The sequence below is a fragment of the Corvus moneduloides genome, chromosome Z (assembly GCF_009650955.1).
Source record: "Corvus moneduloides isolate bCorMon1 chromosome Z, bCorMon1.pri, whole genome shotgun sequence".
NCBI lineage: Eukaryota > Metazoa > Chordata > Aves > Passeriformes > Corvidae > Corvus > Corvus moneduloides.
Genome location: NC_045511.1, coordinates 35,210,607 through 35,228,574, shown reverse-complemented (window position 1 = coordinate 35,228,574; position 17,968 = coordinate 35,210,607).

Here is a 17,968-nt window from a genome sequence, read left to right as displayed (position 1 = left end):
TCATAGAGAACATCCCTGCTGGAGAGAACTTGGGGGTTCTTATCACTGAAAAGCTGCACATGAGTAGACCGTGTGAACTCTGAAACCAGTAGGCCAGTCGTATCCTGGGTTGCATCCAAAGCAGCATGCCAGCAGAGCAAGTGAGGCGATTCTGCCCCTCTACTACGTCCTTGTGAAACCCCATCTGTGCTGCCTCCAGCCCTAGGGCTCTTAGCACAACAAGAACATGGATCTGCTACAGTGGGTCCAGAGGAGGGCATGAAGATGATTAGCGGGATGGAACAACTCTCTTATGAAGACATGCTGGGAGAGCTATGGTTGTTCAGCCTGGAGAAGGCATCAGGAAGACCGCACTGTGACCTTCCAGTACCTTAAGGAGACTTATAAAAAGGAGGGAGAGGGAATTTTTGTGTGGGTAGATAGTAACAGGACAAAGGGCAATAGTTTTAAACTGAAAGAGAGGAAATTTAGGTTAGAAAAATGGAAGAAATTTTTACTCAGAGGGTGAAGCACTGGAACAGCTTGCCCAAATATGCTGTGAATGCCCTTCCCTGGAAGTGCTCAAAGACAGGTTGGATGGGGCCCTGAATGATATTCCTGTCCATGGCAGAGGGGCTAGAATGATATGATCTTCAAGGTCCCATCCAACCTGAATAACTCCACGATTCTATAATTCTAAGTTGCACCAAGGAGACTTATATTGGCTATTAGGAAAATCCTTCACCAAAAGGACTGTCAAACACTGGAAAAGTCTGTCCAGTGAAGCGGTTGAGTCATCATTGCTGGAGAAATTTAAAAGATGTTTAAATGTGGCTTTTAGGGATATAGTTTTGTAGTGGACATGTCTGTGCTCTGTTGGTGGCTGGACTCAATGGTCTTTAAGTTATTTTCCAACCTAAACAATACTATGATTCTGAAATTTTTCTCCTAGGAAAAAAACAGGTAGTCTGACTGTCTGCAGTACTCAGCTCACTCCTTTGCGCCAGTTTTGGGCATGACTGAAAGATTTCTCTGAAAGGCACATGCCATTTCATGATTCTTCCACAGCTGGAGTGATCAACAGGCCTGAGTGAATTGAGATTTCCTTAGAATTCAGTGTGGGACTCATCCTGGCCCTGCAATAGCAATGAGCCACTTCTGCAAAGTGTTGAATACTTCGGTTCCCTCGAGTTTATGGAAAGAACTGATGTCAGTCAATACCTGGTTGAGCTGTGCTTATGTGAAATGTATGGACTTGAATTCATCAGCCTTAACAAAAAGGGAGGAAGAGGGGGAAAAAAATGGCGGGGAGAGTGACCCAGGGATTCCACCAGTGTTTTTTTGGATAATCTGAATAAAAGTTTAAATATGACAAACATGTAGCCTGTAGGCTTTCAGAGAGATTTGCAGCTCTTTTTTCATCTCTGTCCTTTGAAATGACAGTTTCAGGAAGCACACACTTGATATACAGCCTAAATGGCTTATGCTTAAAAAACAAACCTAACAACCCGCCCAAACTCACACTCTCCCAGCCCTTTTGAGCAATGAATGCATTTAAAATGGAATTTTGATATTGCCATTATCTTCTAAGAAATTCGAAGCTCTTTAAACACAAGGGAACCTGAAAAAAGAACAGAAATGTAAATAATGAGACCCACTCCCTCTTTCTGTCTTTTCCATTTGGGTTTGAAATAGCAGTATTGTGTTTCTCTTTGCCTTTCTTAAGAGAAAGTAAAGGGTTTTTCTTCAAACCCTGAAAACACTGGACTAGTATATAAGTAAAATTTTCATTTTCATCTCTGTTAGAGATGAAAAGGGACAACCTCTAGGTTTTTACTACATTTTTATGTCATTCCTTAGAATGAACTTCAAAACCGCCTTCTGTAGTACAGACTAGTCTGCACTTGTACAGTGAAAGATCTTAAATATCTGGAAAGCAGAAACAAATCATTTTAATACTAGTGAATTTTAAAAAAAGTGAAGAAAATTATTTATTTGGGAAAGCAATATTTTGTTTTACAAACTGTAATAGCAGCCTGTGTCAATCAGCCAATGTATTGGTTTTTCCTTTTTTTCCTGTCTTTTAATTCTGTTTCTTTTGTCCTTAAATGAAATAATCTCTTTTTAATTTTTTCACCATTAATTCAATTTCAAAATTTTTCAATGCTGAAATTAAATTCTGGGGAATTTTTCAGTCAACTTTATGTCCTATGGTAAATAAAAAGGGCTACATGCTAAGTTTAAATATGGTAATAGGCACTCCATTTCACGTAGTTGTTACCAAAATCACGAGCAGTCTGGGAATGTAGGAGTTTAGTTTCTCAGCAACCTACTGCAACAGAGAAATAAGCCTGTGCTCATCAGGGAAATATTAGTGGGCAATTGGCTTGTGGGCTGTTAGTCTGTAAAATAAGCAAACCATTAATCAGCCTTTCCATGGTTCCAGTGCTGAATCAGCTGAATGATTCAAACAAACTGACAGTCCTTCATGGAAATATTTAAAAATTATTTACCAGGCTCGAGGCCTTTAGGGACTGCTGTTACAAAGTGCCAGCTGTTGGACAGGGGTCTGGTTGACTTTCTATAGACAAATGCCTCTAATAAGATGTGTGCATATATAAGAAAAGGTGACAGATTCAGCCAGGCTAGACAGTGATCTTAAAGAGTATGTACCAATGTCTTGTGGTTGTAGTGAGAACATCTGCAGAGTTATTTTCCCATATTTCTTCTTTCACAGCAAAGGGAACCTGCATGAGGGCCAGCCTGCCATTTATATTCATTTGCTCAACACTCAGAGGGCAAAGAGCTTAGGTGACTGCAGGGAAATGTCATATCAAAGCAGGACCTAGGAGATAGGGAGAAAGTAGAGAAAAAGAAAAGGGAATAAAAAGGAAAATGGAATTTAGGGAAAATCCCAAAGCGTAAAGAAGGCAGCTGAATGTTTCTCTGGAGTACAGAGGGCAAACAGAGTGCGCACAGTCCCATTCACAGGGTAAGAGAGGACACAACAGTGCACCTGTGGTGCACCCCACAGGCTCAAGCACCATCTCAGCAACTGCTCTTGGTCTGGGAACCTCTGTCTGATGTTCCTTAAGATGTGTGTCCCCACACAGAAACCCACAGTGAGGGCAAGGAGCTTGTACCCCTGTGTGGCAGTTAGATTTTCCTGTATAGGAAAGAATCATTAGGGTTTAGCCAAAAAAATCATGAACTTATGAGCATGTCTTTTTGTGATTAAATCTATAGATCATCAATCATCAGTAAAGAACAAGCATTACATGACCATCTGGAATAACAAAATGCTTCTCATTCCTAATAGGTCCTGAGGGACTCCTGTAGAATTTAGTGTACTTTACAAACCAGAGTGTAAAGCAAATAGGTAAGTTTTTTTGCTGAACATTATTATGATCTCCAAGATAAAAATCAGAACTTGCAAATACCTAAAGAAATCAAAATAAGATCTCCTGTATCAGAATTTCCTGCCTGGAGAACAGACGATCTCATGAAGAATGTAGTTTTATTTTAGTATAGCTGTGCTTTCTAAGCGGCCTCCTATATAATACTAAACAGAACTTTTCTACATTCTTCATGTGTACACACAGATTAAAGTAACAGGAAGTTCTTTCCCTGACAACATTTTGTGGTGTATTAAGATCTTGGACATAAGGATTGAGTAATATGCCTCTAGGGGTTTTTTCAAGTCTGCACATAAGCTGAGATTTTCCTCTTTTTTTCTTTTTTTAAGGTGTATTGTTCTCATTGCTTTTTACAATTGAGATGGTACTTCAAGTTACTTATAAGTGGTCCAGGATTAGGCTTCATAGATGGGCATGCAAAGTTCTCATCTTCAATGACATCTTGTTTTCTCAGTGAAAATCCTGCTCAATCTGATATTGCTTTTGGGAGAGAATGTTTTTACCCTCTGTGATCTCTGAGGTATCAGGTATCTTATTCCCCAGGGCTGTCATGAAAGTTTAAGTCTTGAAGTCTGGTGTCAGAAGTCAGTGAAGTACGTCACAGGCTTGAGTCCTAGAAAGAAGTCAGGGGTGATATGCTGCTTGCCAGTGGTAATTATTCCCTGTGAAAATTTGCAGTCTGGTAAAAGACATTAAAAAAACTGTCTTAGTACTTTCAAATTGTCTTAGCACTTTATTGGATAGGTAGGAGTTGATTGGGACTTTTGGTAACTCGAAGTACATAAGTGATACTAGAGACTCTTTGAAAGGTGAATGCACTGTAATGCACTGTCAGCTATTTCTTCCACATTTCTTGGACCAAATTTTCTATTCGTTTATATGGTCATGGAAACTTTACACTGTAAGTGAAGGTGCCTTAGTTTATATCAGCTAGAATCTGAAGTCTGACATGCTCACCAGCAGTGTTTCCTAATGCAGAAGTACCCAAGAAACCCACAATGAAAAAGATGTTACTTATGTGTTAAAAACCAAAAAAAATCCTGAAATACAGGACTATATCATTTATTAGGGTGTTTTATGCATTTTTGGCCCATCCATTTGCTTAAAAATCACTGGCTACATTCCAGCTTCTGACCAGGGAGGCCACAGGCAGCTGTGCATACACCAGCCCCAGACTCCACAGGCAAGGAGAGGTTGGGTATTGTCCTGTGCAGAGCCAGGGGTTTGACTCTGTGATCCTGGTGGGTCTCTTGCAACTCAGCTGTGATTCTGTGGCTTGCTGTGGGTTGTGAACCTGTGGCTGGGTGTCTGCCACCCCACAGAAGGTCAGAGAGCAGCACACAGCAACTGGATGCATAGCGCAGAGAATCCTCGGCTTTGCGTGGACACAGTTCAGACATAGAAGTGTCATCTTCCAAACTGCAGCAATGGCATTAGTGCTATCTGCAAACTCATGCTTTGTGTAGTTGAAGCACCACTATATGTGTGTCCCAAAAAATAGTTACTTGCATTTTTTCCTACAGTTATTTCTACTTACTGACCATTTATACCCCTTCAGCTGATGAAAACGTCTCTGTAAAGCTAACCATTTTGGAGTACAGTTGACAGAGCGGTGTAAAGCTGCAGATGATGCTGATGTCAGTTCCACATTCTTATGTTTTCAGATGATATATTAAGAGCCATGTGGAAATAGCCATTGCTGTAGTGCAGAACAACCGAAGCAATTCAAAATTCAGTTCCTGAGGACCAACAGACTTATGGCCTCACATGGGTTAACCCTGTACTTTATTTAATTTGAAGCTATTTAGAAACTCAGATGCTAGGCAGATGTGCTCATAAAAAAACAAAACAAACACACACACAACAAAACCCAGCAATTTCCTATGAGAGCTGAGAAACTCACACAACAAACATAATCTTCCTGAAGAATAACTAAAGGACTATTTTTGTACTATGTCCTATACTTCTCTCCCCATGACACATACTGTGACCTATGTCATGGAAACAGAGGCAGACTGCTGTCAGATGTCCATGAGAACAATGGGAAGGAGGTGAACATACTAAGACAAATACAACCTCACTGAAAATGTTTGAGGAGAAGCTTGCATAGCTCTTTAACTCAGTACATGCAGTGCCACCGTGGAAGCACCCTGGCTGTCTCTAGCCTTCTGCTTGCATTGAGATCATCTGCCTAACCACCCCTCAGCTCCACGTGCTCATCTGCCTCTGCACTTCCCACCAGCTGCTGTGGGGAGACCACAGGGAAAGGATCTGCAATGCCAGCTCTTCCCACCACTCCACCCACGATGCCCTTGGGGATGAGAAAATAGCCACATGCTTTTGTAGTCAGGCTCTACCCCACAACTGCTTGCCCACAGACACCTCTGAGGGAATATTTGATCACTTCATGGCAATCTGCATCTGCCCACCATGACAAGTCCTCACTCAAGTGCACATCCTGAGCAAGCACTGCTGAATATATGCTGTGCACTTTGGGATCTCAGTAGTTTGGTATCCAGTTCTTTATCAAAGACATGGATCTCCTATCTTCACAAGTTTATCCACATAGGAGGTGGGAATGCAAGCACCAGACCTGTGCAAAAGGAAACAATATGTAAAAAAGTGGTTGGTTACATCCAGCATGGTTTCACTGAGGAAAAATCATGCCTGACAAATTTGGTGGCCTTCTACAACAGGATTACAGCACCAGTGGATGAGAGAAGGGCAACTGACATCATCTACCTGGACTTGTGCAAATCATTTGGCAAAGTCCTGCACAACATCCTGCTCTCTAAACTGGAAAACCATGGATTTGATGGACACTTGGCAGATAAGGAGTTGTCTGGATGAACAGATTCAAAGACCTGGGCTCAGCAGCTCAATGTTGAAGTGGAGACCATTGACCAGTGAAGTTCCTCAGGGACCAGTGGTCTTTATCATCTTTGTTGGTGATGGGGACAATCTTCTGCAATGAAGACAGGCTGAGAAAACTGGGGTTGCTCAGCTTGGAAAAGAGAAATCTCCAGGAAGACCTTGCAACATCATTCCAGTACCTAAAGGGGGCCTGCAGGAAAGCTGGAAAGGAATTTTTTACACAGGCAAGGAGTGATAGGAGAAGGTGTAATGGCCTCAAAACGAGAAATGATAGGTTAAATTAGATAATAAGAAGTTCTTTAGTGTGCTGCTGGTGAGGCACTAGAGCAGTTTTCCTGGAGGTGTTGTGGATGTCCCAGCCCTTGAAGTGTTTAAGGCTGGGCTGGATGGGGTTTTGACCAACCTGGTCCAGTGGAAGGTGTCCCCAACCATGGTGGGAGGTGTAGAACTAGATAATCTTTATGATCTCTTCCAACTTTAACTAGTCTATGATATGATTCTATGATGACAAGTACTGCATATTGATGAGAAAATATCTTATGCTATCTAGCAATCCAGTCTTTGTCACTTAATTAGGCTCCATAATTATAACTGAAAATGTTCCCAAGAGCGTGAGATTACAAATTTAAACCACTACATTTGAACTATCATAGCCCTAAGCACAATGAGGCCAAACTGAGGACAATATTGCTGTTATAAATTTAATATTGGGATCTTATACCATATAATTGGACTAAAAAGCCAAAATCAGAAGTGTAGACAGGAAGATTTGTAGCTAGCCAAGCATTTGGTTATCTAAATTTTTGAATTAAAAATCCTAGTTTATTCGTTTGAAAACTACATAATTTCCAAATTATTTTTTTGTGTCATTCTGTGCAATAATCCTATGGAACCATGTCAATCAAATAGCAGTTGATCATATTCAGATATGTGATATATTAGGAGATGGTGATCTGGTTCATGCATTCCATCATCCCCAAACCTTTTTTTGATCCAAGGCGTATTTTTGTTGACGCTTCTTGATCCAAAGCAGTGGAAACTGTATGAGTTTTGCCCTGAATAACAGAATTATTGATAACTAAGGCGTCACTGATTTGTCTGATTTGCATGATGATAGATGTGTTATCTGAAGAAGCCAACATATATCTATAACAGTACATGCCAGGGTGGAGTGTGAGGGTGGCTGAAGAAGAGAGAGACATGTTCTTTTCTAAACGCAGCAACCTTCAGATAACCTTTCTTTGACAAGAGGTTTTCCAGTTTGTGTTGCTACTGCTGCCGACAATCAGTTAAGCCCCTAAATAGATCTTGTCTAAACCTCTACATCCTTTGTCTGGTAAGGTTTTTTTCTGGTGCCACTTTACACAGAAAAGCACTCTCTAAAGAGGCACAGCATCAGTATTTTCAAGAGAGAGTAAGAGAGAGGCAAGACAAACTCAGAGCTTTAAAAATGTCTCTTTTTAATAGAAATCAAGTTTCCAAAGAAAGAAAACCCATTGCATTTATTTGGAAAATTATGCAGTCTAGTTATATTTCCAAATTAAATAGATTACATTTACAGCATGATAAAATACATTAGAAAAAAACTGTGTCAAGTACCACATAACTCTGATCTCAGAGGGTTTCCCAGCAGGAGCTCTCAGCCACACTGAATTCATGCCAAATTGCTGCATTACTCTTCTGCCTCCATCTGATAGAGAGAGATCAGGCTTTCCATCCTAGAGCTCAACTTCCTGCAGCCACCCTCCACCCCTCCCATCCCTGTCTTCTGTCAGCACTTTCAGAGACAGCCCAACAAATTCCTGTGATGTTTCTGAACCAGCAACCAAAAAAACACAGGTTACAGTAGGCTATTGATGGCATTTAAGCAAAGGTCTTTAGAGATACAGGGGAAAAAACTGGAGGAGCAGCAAATTGCATTCTTTTTCCAATAAAATTGTAAACACTTTTTGTTTGGAAAACCTTGGAGACCAGCTGTTTAGTGCAACTCTCTTCTACAGCAAGTTTGGATCATCTTGTTCTCCAAATACACTCCAAGGGTCAAATCTACAGAAGGCAAAGATAAAATGCTCACTTGTTTCAACAGTAACCAACTGTTTCACAGAACAAAATAGAGGTTGTAAGAACAGCTTAAACTTTTAAAATGTGAAACAGAGGAGTTACTGTCCCACTGAGTGTGCACAGAGCTTCTCTTTTGGGCAGGGAGGTGGGCCAGGAACTTTGTTTCTCAAGAAGTGTTGGGAAAATAATCTGCCTGTTTCTTCACTCTTGCATCCAGAATCTAGACAGTAATGTTTCTACTGAAGGTAGATATTACAGAAAATGTTTTAGAGTTCTTCTGGAGAGTCCACACTGTAATTATCCAGAATGAAAGCCTTGGTCATTTCACAGCCTCACATGTGCAGATGCAACTTCGTTAAAAAAAAAACAAAACAACTTCCAGAAGGCCCAAGAACTAAGTTTTGTGGGTTTTTAATATTTTTATTTAAAGGTGGCTAAAGTAGACAGTGAAATGTAAGTTTGAGACAGTAAACCTTAGATTTCTGTCCTAACTGAATTTAGCTGCATACATTTCTGACCTAATGGATAAGCAGAATACTTAACTTTTAAATACTTGCAGTTTGTTTGTTATATCACACAAATTAAGTTCTTCTTTTTGCATTTGCTTTTCTAGCACATTTTGTACATTCATTATTTTCTCTCCCCCCTGCTTTATCTTCTTCCATACTTTTCTTCTCACAAACCAGTCTTTCACCCCTCTCTTGCAGCTATAGGTTTCTCTCAACACTTTCCTCTGCATCATGTAGTCATATGTAGTAAAAAGTCATACTTTTTTTCACTTTTTAGTACTTTTATTATGGTTTTGCTTGTTGTTTTTAACCTCTGTTAGCCACAATTTCTTTTGCTCTTCTTTTTCGTCTTTCTCCATAGCCTCATTCTGTCCCCTCTCCATTTTCCTGTAATCAGAAGGAGAAAGATAAGCATTACAGGCTGACATTTAGGACCAGAAGTCATGACACATTAGATCAAACTTTTATTTTACATTCCTGAACTTCTACCACTGTCATTGCTGAAAGTCTTGAATTGTGAAGTATTGCTGTAATTAGTGCGATAGTTTTAATGGATGCAACCAGCCTAATTGGTGTTACATTGTTTTCCTGAACTTGTGAAAACTCTGAAATACTGGTCTGGAAGATTTTCTTTCATTCCATGTCTTGCCTCCCCATTGCCCTGCAGGAAAGTGATGAGAAATAATGCTGCTTTTTCTCATAGAGGATTTTAGAAAATGTTTGCTTTTAGGTTAGTCTGTCTTGGTGAGAGACCAATACCATTGTCCTTGTATATGTGGGGCTGTTGTGTCTGATCAGACACCTGTTCTATCTGATGCCAGGTCACCTTACTTCAGTCCTGTCCATTTTCATTCCCTGCTGATCAAACAAATGCAGCTCTTTTCTACCTGGCTTCCTCCAGGTCCTCTGTCAGAGACACACACATATGTGCCTGATCTAAGAAGATGGCCATCCTTCATACCAGAGACAAGACCTAGGAAGCAGGCAGAAAAGTCAAATCAGAAGAAGGTGGTCAGAGAGAGGTTTTGGTGTGAATGCCAGACATGTGCTTAAACACACGTGTTAATAGATATTTAGTAGACAGTAGATGGTGCTCCAGTATTAACTGCCACTGTTACTACATTTTGTAGAGGCAGCTTTTCTGGACCATTACATTTTCTTATCTCTCAATCCAGGCCTTACACAGGCCTGATAAAAAATAAAAGGAGCAGTGAAACCATCTCTTTGGAGGCCACAGGCTGGGAGAGGATGGAAGCTTAGGTTTGGCTTGGAGACATAGCCACAGCTGCCGGAGTCAGCATCACTGGGGACCTTTTTCTCTGGTTGTTGCCTTTGCACATGGGAGAGACAATTGCTGCCCTGTATTCCTTTCCCCAGCAGTGGCTTCTTGGGTCTACTTTGTCTTAGCTGCCTCAGTTCATCAGATGATTGTAAGGTTGGAGCTCAGGGACAGCTCAGTGTGTTGTGAGAGTAATTTCTGCTTCTGTAATTTACTTTATTGTGATGAATTAGGGACTTAGCAGATTCATTTTTTCCTTGTTGAGCTCTTTGTACTAATAGCAGTGTGGTGACATGTCAGTGAGGATGCTTCATCATGATGTAATTAGTGCACATACTAGCCCTTCAGACCAGCAGCCAGCTCTGGCTCATTAGGATCTTGGCTGAAGGCTGCATTTCATTTATGAGCAATGTTCAACCCTTCATATCTGATCAGCTCATCCAGGTGAAAATAAACCCCAGTGGCATGTCCAGGTATTACATACGGAGTTCCCAGACCGGCCAGTAACAGCAGCCAAATGTCCCGGTACAGGTGCACAGTCCTTTATATCTGTGATGTGAGTTATCCCCTGAAACAGAAGCTTCTCACTGATGCTCCTGTAAGGGTCACTAGACTGTCTCTCCCACAGTTATTTCCTTGTGAGGGAGGAGAGCACTGACCTTTTTGTCCTAATATTTTTTCTGTGCCAGTGCCTGCTCTGGTGGAGCTGGAAAACCTATGTCCTGCTCTTTGCCCTCATCTGCTGAGTCTGACCTCCATGTAGGCAGCTGTGGAGAGATAAAGTGCAGTTTACAATGATCTCCCGCAGCCATCAAGACCCCAGAGAAGGCCAAGGCAAGGGCAAACCCCTGCTTTCTGCCTGTTTTACATGTATGCTTACTCTGTGAGTGTCTGTTTGGGAACTGCAGGCTGTGTGATATTAAACCCAGCCCTAAACCATCTGATCAGCCACAGGCACAATCACTGGCAACCCTCAGAGCTTGGGCAATGGCTTCCCTAGACAAGGGTATGCAAAAAGGTTCATCATTCCAAAACCATTCCAGCTGCTGGGTGCCAGGTGTTTTCAGTGGGATCTGCATGCAAGGGGATTTCCTGCACAGTTGTGGCTCTGTGACTGCACTCTGAGGGTTTAAAGAGGATTCGATTTTTTGCTGGAATTTCTCCAGCTGAGCTCAGTAATTGAGATGTTCCTTTGGCTGCAGTGGGACACACTATAGAGTACCATTATGTTTATTCTTGAGTTGGAAATATAGGAAATTGAGCTGTTTAGGCAAACAGCCAGTGTAAACAAATATCAGCATATGCAGCAGATAAAGCCGGATAATTGAGTTGCTACCTTCCAGGGAAATAGCAGAAATATACAGGAAAATACCCCTATCCCTTTAATAGACTTTTAAAAATTATTCCCTCAAGCTGCGTATGGACAACTTTGAATCCATTGTTAACCTCTTAAGAGTGTGTTTGGTTTCCTGGTACAGGAAGTAATAACCGTAAAGCAAACAAATGCCTTAATTAAACCAGCACAGGAGAAGAGGCAATGGTGATGTCATAATATTGCATTCAATGGCACTAGAAATATTAATGAAGCAATAGTTACTAACAAGTAGTTTTAAGATGTGGAAACAGCACACATGTAATCAGCCAGTGTTTCTACAAAAAAAACCACATTAAAAGATAACACTCCAAAGCTCCCCAGGGTAAACGGGGTGCCAGATGTCTTAGTTGAATAGTGCTGTGGTTAAGGGACAAGGACATAAAAGGGACATGAAAGAAATTCCTGCTCTGCATGAGAAAGTGTAAAAGAAAAGGCATGAGGCATTTCCTGAGAAGTGAATTCCTGACTGCTGCACAGAGCTGTGCTACTCCCTGTCCATAAGAGCATGAACAAGGGACCAGAGGATAACATATTTATTTGGGTGTGTTATCCTTTACGTGATACCTTAACACACACTGCATGTGTGGTTTGACACATAGAGGTCCTCTGACCCTGGCCCAAGGTAAGTGGGAAATAAGTCCTTCTGACTCCACACTTCCTCAGTCACAGGCCACCCATCAGTTTATGACCACAGCTAAGAAACTGTCTGAAAAATATCAAGAAAAATGAAAAGAAAGACAGGGTTATGGAAGGAAGAGTATGCCATGTCCTACATGGCGTTTTCTAGGGCTATGACCTTCAGCAAAGCATCTGGGTCCTGTGCTGGTCTTGTTTCACAGGCTGACTCTGCTGTTGATGGACCTGTTTCTATGCAAGGGACTGAGAAAACTTAACTTTCCTGACACTGTGTAGATAAGGTACTTACTATGTTTTTTTCATAGCTAGTTGTGAGGGGGTTAGGAAAATAACGATTTGTTGGAACATAACTTGAAAATGCATCAGCAGCATTAGATCTTGACAGGAGGCTGCACAGTGACTGACATGTCCTCTCCGTTCCGGCACATGTGGGAGGACCTGAAGCATCACTTCCTTGGGCAGTGACAGCTGTGGTTTCCTTACAGCCGCCCTCCACCTCTCCCTGCTGGCCCTCAAGGTTTTGAATCTGAGTTAGCCTGAAAACATCATAGGTAAAACGTGAACTTGCCATCGTGCTTGCTTCATGTTGCAGGTGCAGCAGAAGTGTTTCGGTGAATTCAAGCTCTTTCTCTGTTATGAAGGAAAGTAGAAAGTAATGTAAAAAAAGTGCATCTTTTTAATGGTGAGGTGAACCTCTCTGTGGTTTTTGAATAAATGAGAAGCATAACAAAACTGTTGAAGGAACAGCTAGAGCTAACTCTATTTCCATATGTTTTCGATACTGTTCTCTATTGCAACTAAGCTTCATGTGTCAAAATGAAAGAATATTTATTCTTATAGTTTTTATCTTTAGTGGAAACTGGGCTGGGAGAACCATGTCAGTAAATCAAAAGCACACCACACTATATTTACATATACAGTCTGTATTTCTCCCACTGCAATCTGAAAAGTTCACCATCTTTTTTGTTGTTGTCCATGCCTGTTCGAAGATCAAAAAGATCTGATAGAATGCATATGCAGGCAATTTTTTTTTCAATTCAGACCACATGAGCCACTAGCAGACAGCAGATAACTATTTGGAAATGTATGGTAAGCAGCTTTGCAGACAACATATACCAGATTGTAGTATATGACTGGCCATTTTCCTCTTGCTAAATGATACAGTTCTGAACTCATCCTCTCTACTTAAACCGGGAATTATAGTGTGTACTCAAACTGTCTCAGTAGCTGGTGTAGTGTGGAGGAAAAAGACCAGATCATTTGAGTTACCCATTTAATTCTCTGTCTTCATTAGAAGTTTGCGCTAACATTTTTTCTCTTGATTTACTTTAAAATAATTTAGTTTTTACATAATATATTCTTCCTAAAACGATAGTTGCAAGTACTGAAAGCAAAAAAAAAAAAAAAAAAAAAAATCAGATTATTCAGCAAGTCTTATTTCAAAATATGAAGTAAAAGCTTCAGGATTTTTACACACTCAGATGGAGGTGTTAGTATCATAGAAGTATTACCATCAAGAAAATCACAATTCTGGGAAGTGCCTTGACTGTTGCTACTTTGACTTTTTTCCTAATTGATCAGTCAGCGTTTTGATAACATTACTTTTTTTTATCTTGAAAGAAAATTTAGGTCAGATTTTCAGAAGCAGCATAGAGCTTTTCAAGCCCATATATAGGTCAGAAGTACTATCACAGAAATTTACTCCCTGCATGTGTGTGTCCTTGCGCTTATGGGAATTGATGGGAGATGTGTTGTACAGCTTATCTTTGCTTCAGGGCTATAATGCAAGGCTTTCGTTTCTTCTGAATAAATTGACTATCAAGCAGTACTCCATTGGACTAAATTGGAGCAAGTTACTTCTCCAAAGCAGTGCTAGATTATTTCGAGCAGAGAAAACACTGCAGGGTGTCTTTTGTGTTTCTGCATGAGGATGACATGGAAATGCAAGAAGTATAAGAACCGTTAGAATATAATTTGGGGGGAAAAAGTAGCTGAAAAAACAGGTATCATGTCACAAGTAAGTGTTAGGAGTTTTATTTTGATCAGCAGTCCAAGAGCTTCCCAGAGATGTCATATAGATATGAAAGAAAAGAAAACTGAAAGAGGAAATTCCTGATCACATTTATACCATCTTGGACTTATTTTGACATACATTAAAAAAAATGAAAGATAAGTGTGTCTCTGTGTAGATATGCAAGGCAAAATATGCCTGTTACAGCCTTTGCTAGAGTGTGAGGTTTTTTTCATCATTGTAGAGGAAGAAACCTAAGCCCTTAAATATGAAGGTCCCTGGCACTGGTTCCACATTCTCACCTCAAAATACAATTAGAGAGAATTTAAAGTAACTTTCAGAATAGAAAAAGCTGCCAAGGCTAAAGGTTAGCATGTTGTGATGTGACAAACCAGGTAATCACTTAGGACACTGGATATTAAGGTTCTTCTCCAGTTTATAGCTCTGTGTGTGTCTATCCCACATCATGTAGAAAACTTGAGCTCATGTGGTATGTCTTTGCAACACAGTACAAGGTCTGACAGAAATGCACACACAGCAACACAGGAAATAAGGAAGGATCTAGGTATCTGCTAGTAAGCTGCAATCATTTGGATAGCTGTCAGCACTGTGAGGAATCAGAGAACAAACTCTTGTGAAGAACACAGCAAAACTGAGACTGCTGGACTGACAGGTAGAAGGGATGAGGACTTGCTCTGCATCATTTCTGTCCCCAAACCCAGATTGTTAGTCTCCTTCCCAGGAATATTCTGTCACTATCAATAGACTTACCTATGTGTTCAAATCCAACCCATACTTGTGCCTAAAGTTTTGCACCCAAATTGCTATACTACAAAGGTCTGGCAGAACCTTCTGTGCTGAGGGGAGGCAGGACACGGGTGCTTGGGGTGCAATGTCAGGTGTTGTCATTATTTCATCAGAAGCTTTGCTTTAATTTTGACTGGCGACAAGGGTTGCCATAGAACAAATGAGCGTTTCTTTAGAGATCCAGCACAGCAGTGCTGCAAGTGTTGTCTGGTGGGAAGAGTTGAGGAGCAGGGCAAGTTGAACTCTCTTGCAGGGCTGGTGTGTGTCGTTCCCCACGGCACTCCCCCCACCTCGGATCACCCTGTCAGGAAGGCTGTGTGAACTCCACCAACACAGGATGGGCGCTGCCAAAAAAAAAGCCATGAACTCCTCACTTTGGGACAGAAACAGCATCTGCTGAGTATTTTCTTGATTCTGAACACTGCAAGGTCTGCAGTTTTTCAGCAACTGTTTTAGTAGAGGAGGGGAAAAGTCTTCAAATCTTTTGGGAAATCTCCGGACAACAATTTCCATTAATATTTTTTGAGGAAGTCTTGAACCTCTCATTGACTGGGATAACATTCCCATAGTGTGTTCCAACTTCTGCAAAAGCCATTAACACAGAATTCTTTGAACAGCACAGCTCTGTTGGCTAGAATAAAACATTTGCTATGCAGAGTATACAATTGGCTCTATATAAATTGAATGTGCCACAGAAGAGTTGGACGGGCACAGAAATCTTTTACCATACTTCACTTTACCTTTAAATATGAGATAAATGTGGGATTTGTTTAAGTATAAAATGCTGGTTTCTTATCTCACATTTCAGCAAGTACTTCAAATGTTGTAGACCAAACAGAACTAAAACTCAGAAGAAGGTGTTGCATGTTCTGTATTCCCTGTAGCAAAACAGCAAAAGGACAATAGGTAATTGAAGCTTTGTCACAGGGCAGTACATAAGCAGTAGGTGAGATTTCAAGTATTGCAGCCAGAATGAACAGTAATTAGGTGGTTAAGATTCTCAAAGTATTGCAGATACCTGTGAAAAATGATGTAGGCACTGAGATATCCAAAATGAGGGGCTACATTTGGAAAATCTTGTTTTATTTTTTGAGTTATAAAGGTTTCTGAAGTGAAAAATTAAAGGGATGACAGAGGCTCTCTGATCACCTTCACACCCTCACATATTAGTAAGACAGAAAAGGCAGGAGAATGACACAAAAGGGAGCCTTGGGCAACTGCTATCTTTGATGGGGCTTGACAGAGGGAAGGGAATAAAAATATACATATCTCTATTTATAGATATGCTATGAATGCTGCAATTGTTAAGAACTTTCCCTTCTGACGACAAATCACTGCCTTTGAAAATATTTTGTGTTATCTTCAGTAACATCAGTCATACAAATTCAGGATACATCAGTTGTTCCTGAAATTTAGTGCAGACTTATTGGACTCCTCAAAGCCTCTAATAAGATGTAAAGCATGATATAAACCCACCAAGGAGTATTACAAAGATCTGTGCTCTTAAGCTAGTTGATGGCAGTGCCCTTCAGCTGTGCTTCACAGTAGCGAGCCTAATGCTGCAATACACATTTTCAAGGTTCTCAGTGGCAGTTCACAAAAAGACATGACTTAGTTGACCCCACTAGAATCTATCCCTTATACCTGAACTATTGAATCTATTATAGAGAGGCAGCATATCCTTCAGTTTCCAGATGATGGAGATAGCTCACATTCGATATATGGAGATATGGTACCTCATAAGTACTTCTTAGTGCTTTTAACACTGTTCTCATATGTGTTCCTAAACTCAACAAACTGGTGCTGCATGTGCTGTGGAATGCATGCAATCTGCCTATGTTACTTCATTCCTTTCACTTGCGTACACCTATAATCAGGTATGTTCTACTTAAATCAATTAGTTTGATGAACTTCATTTAAAACAAATCAGACTATTGCCTACTAGCTTGCTACTGTTATAATCCAAACATAATAAGAGACAAATTCAAATCAGATACAATTTTGAAAGAGGATTACAGGCAAGATTTAAGATCAAAAGAAAATAAAAATACAAAAAATAATGGCATAAATAGCATTAATTTTACTTGTTTCTTAATTATAAGATCTGATTCGATATGGGTTTCACATGTTTAAATCCAGAGAAATTTTAGTTAAGTCAAAATATCTGAAGCTTTTTAAAGTTCGTCTATCAGTTACACCTTGGAGTTGAGCTGTTTTCTTTATGTACAAGGCAGCTTCCACATTATCAGTAAGTGCCTGCTTTGCTCAAGCAATTAGGATAACATCTAGAGGTGCTCTTGAAGGCCACACTCATCTCTTGGAGAGATTAATTTAGTTTATTAATGTCAGTGTGTTGAAATCTGTGAAACAATGAACTGTATATTCTGTACTTTCCAGCAGACCACAAACAGATTGCATTCCTATTAAGATATTCTATGTGGCAATTAAACCTTCCACAAATTATACTTTCAGAAGAAGCAATTTTTCAATTTCAGAGTAATGTAATATGTGATCAGCACAGTATTCTCTTCACACAGCCTTGCTGTTTTCTGTTGCCTGTCTCTGGTCAGTTTCCGGACAGGACTGCTGACAGTGTAATGACACATGCCCCCCTACATTACCATTATGCTTGTGAAATCTCTTCTAATCTCTAGGGACAGGGAGGTGCAAGCAGTAAACCACGAAATCTTCCAGCACTGTTTCATGGAACATTCCTCTGAAAGGCTGTAAGTACAGAAAACTGCCAGTCTCTGGGAAGAATATGGGTCTGTTCAAATGCAGTCTGATTAGTCAGTCACAGTTTTAATTAAATCCTTCTCTCTCTTCTTTGAACTATTTCTCTCATAGGTGATTTCTAAACTTCTACAAATGAGCTTGGTAGGTGTTGCCACATGCACCAGTGCTAAAGCAAGACCAGTGGGCACAAGAGGATGTGAGACCTGAGTATATAAGCAACTTGCCAAGAAAGAAACAGATAGGAGGTGAAACTAAGGTTCAGTTCCCCCAAGAATACAGGCAAGA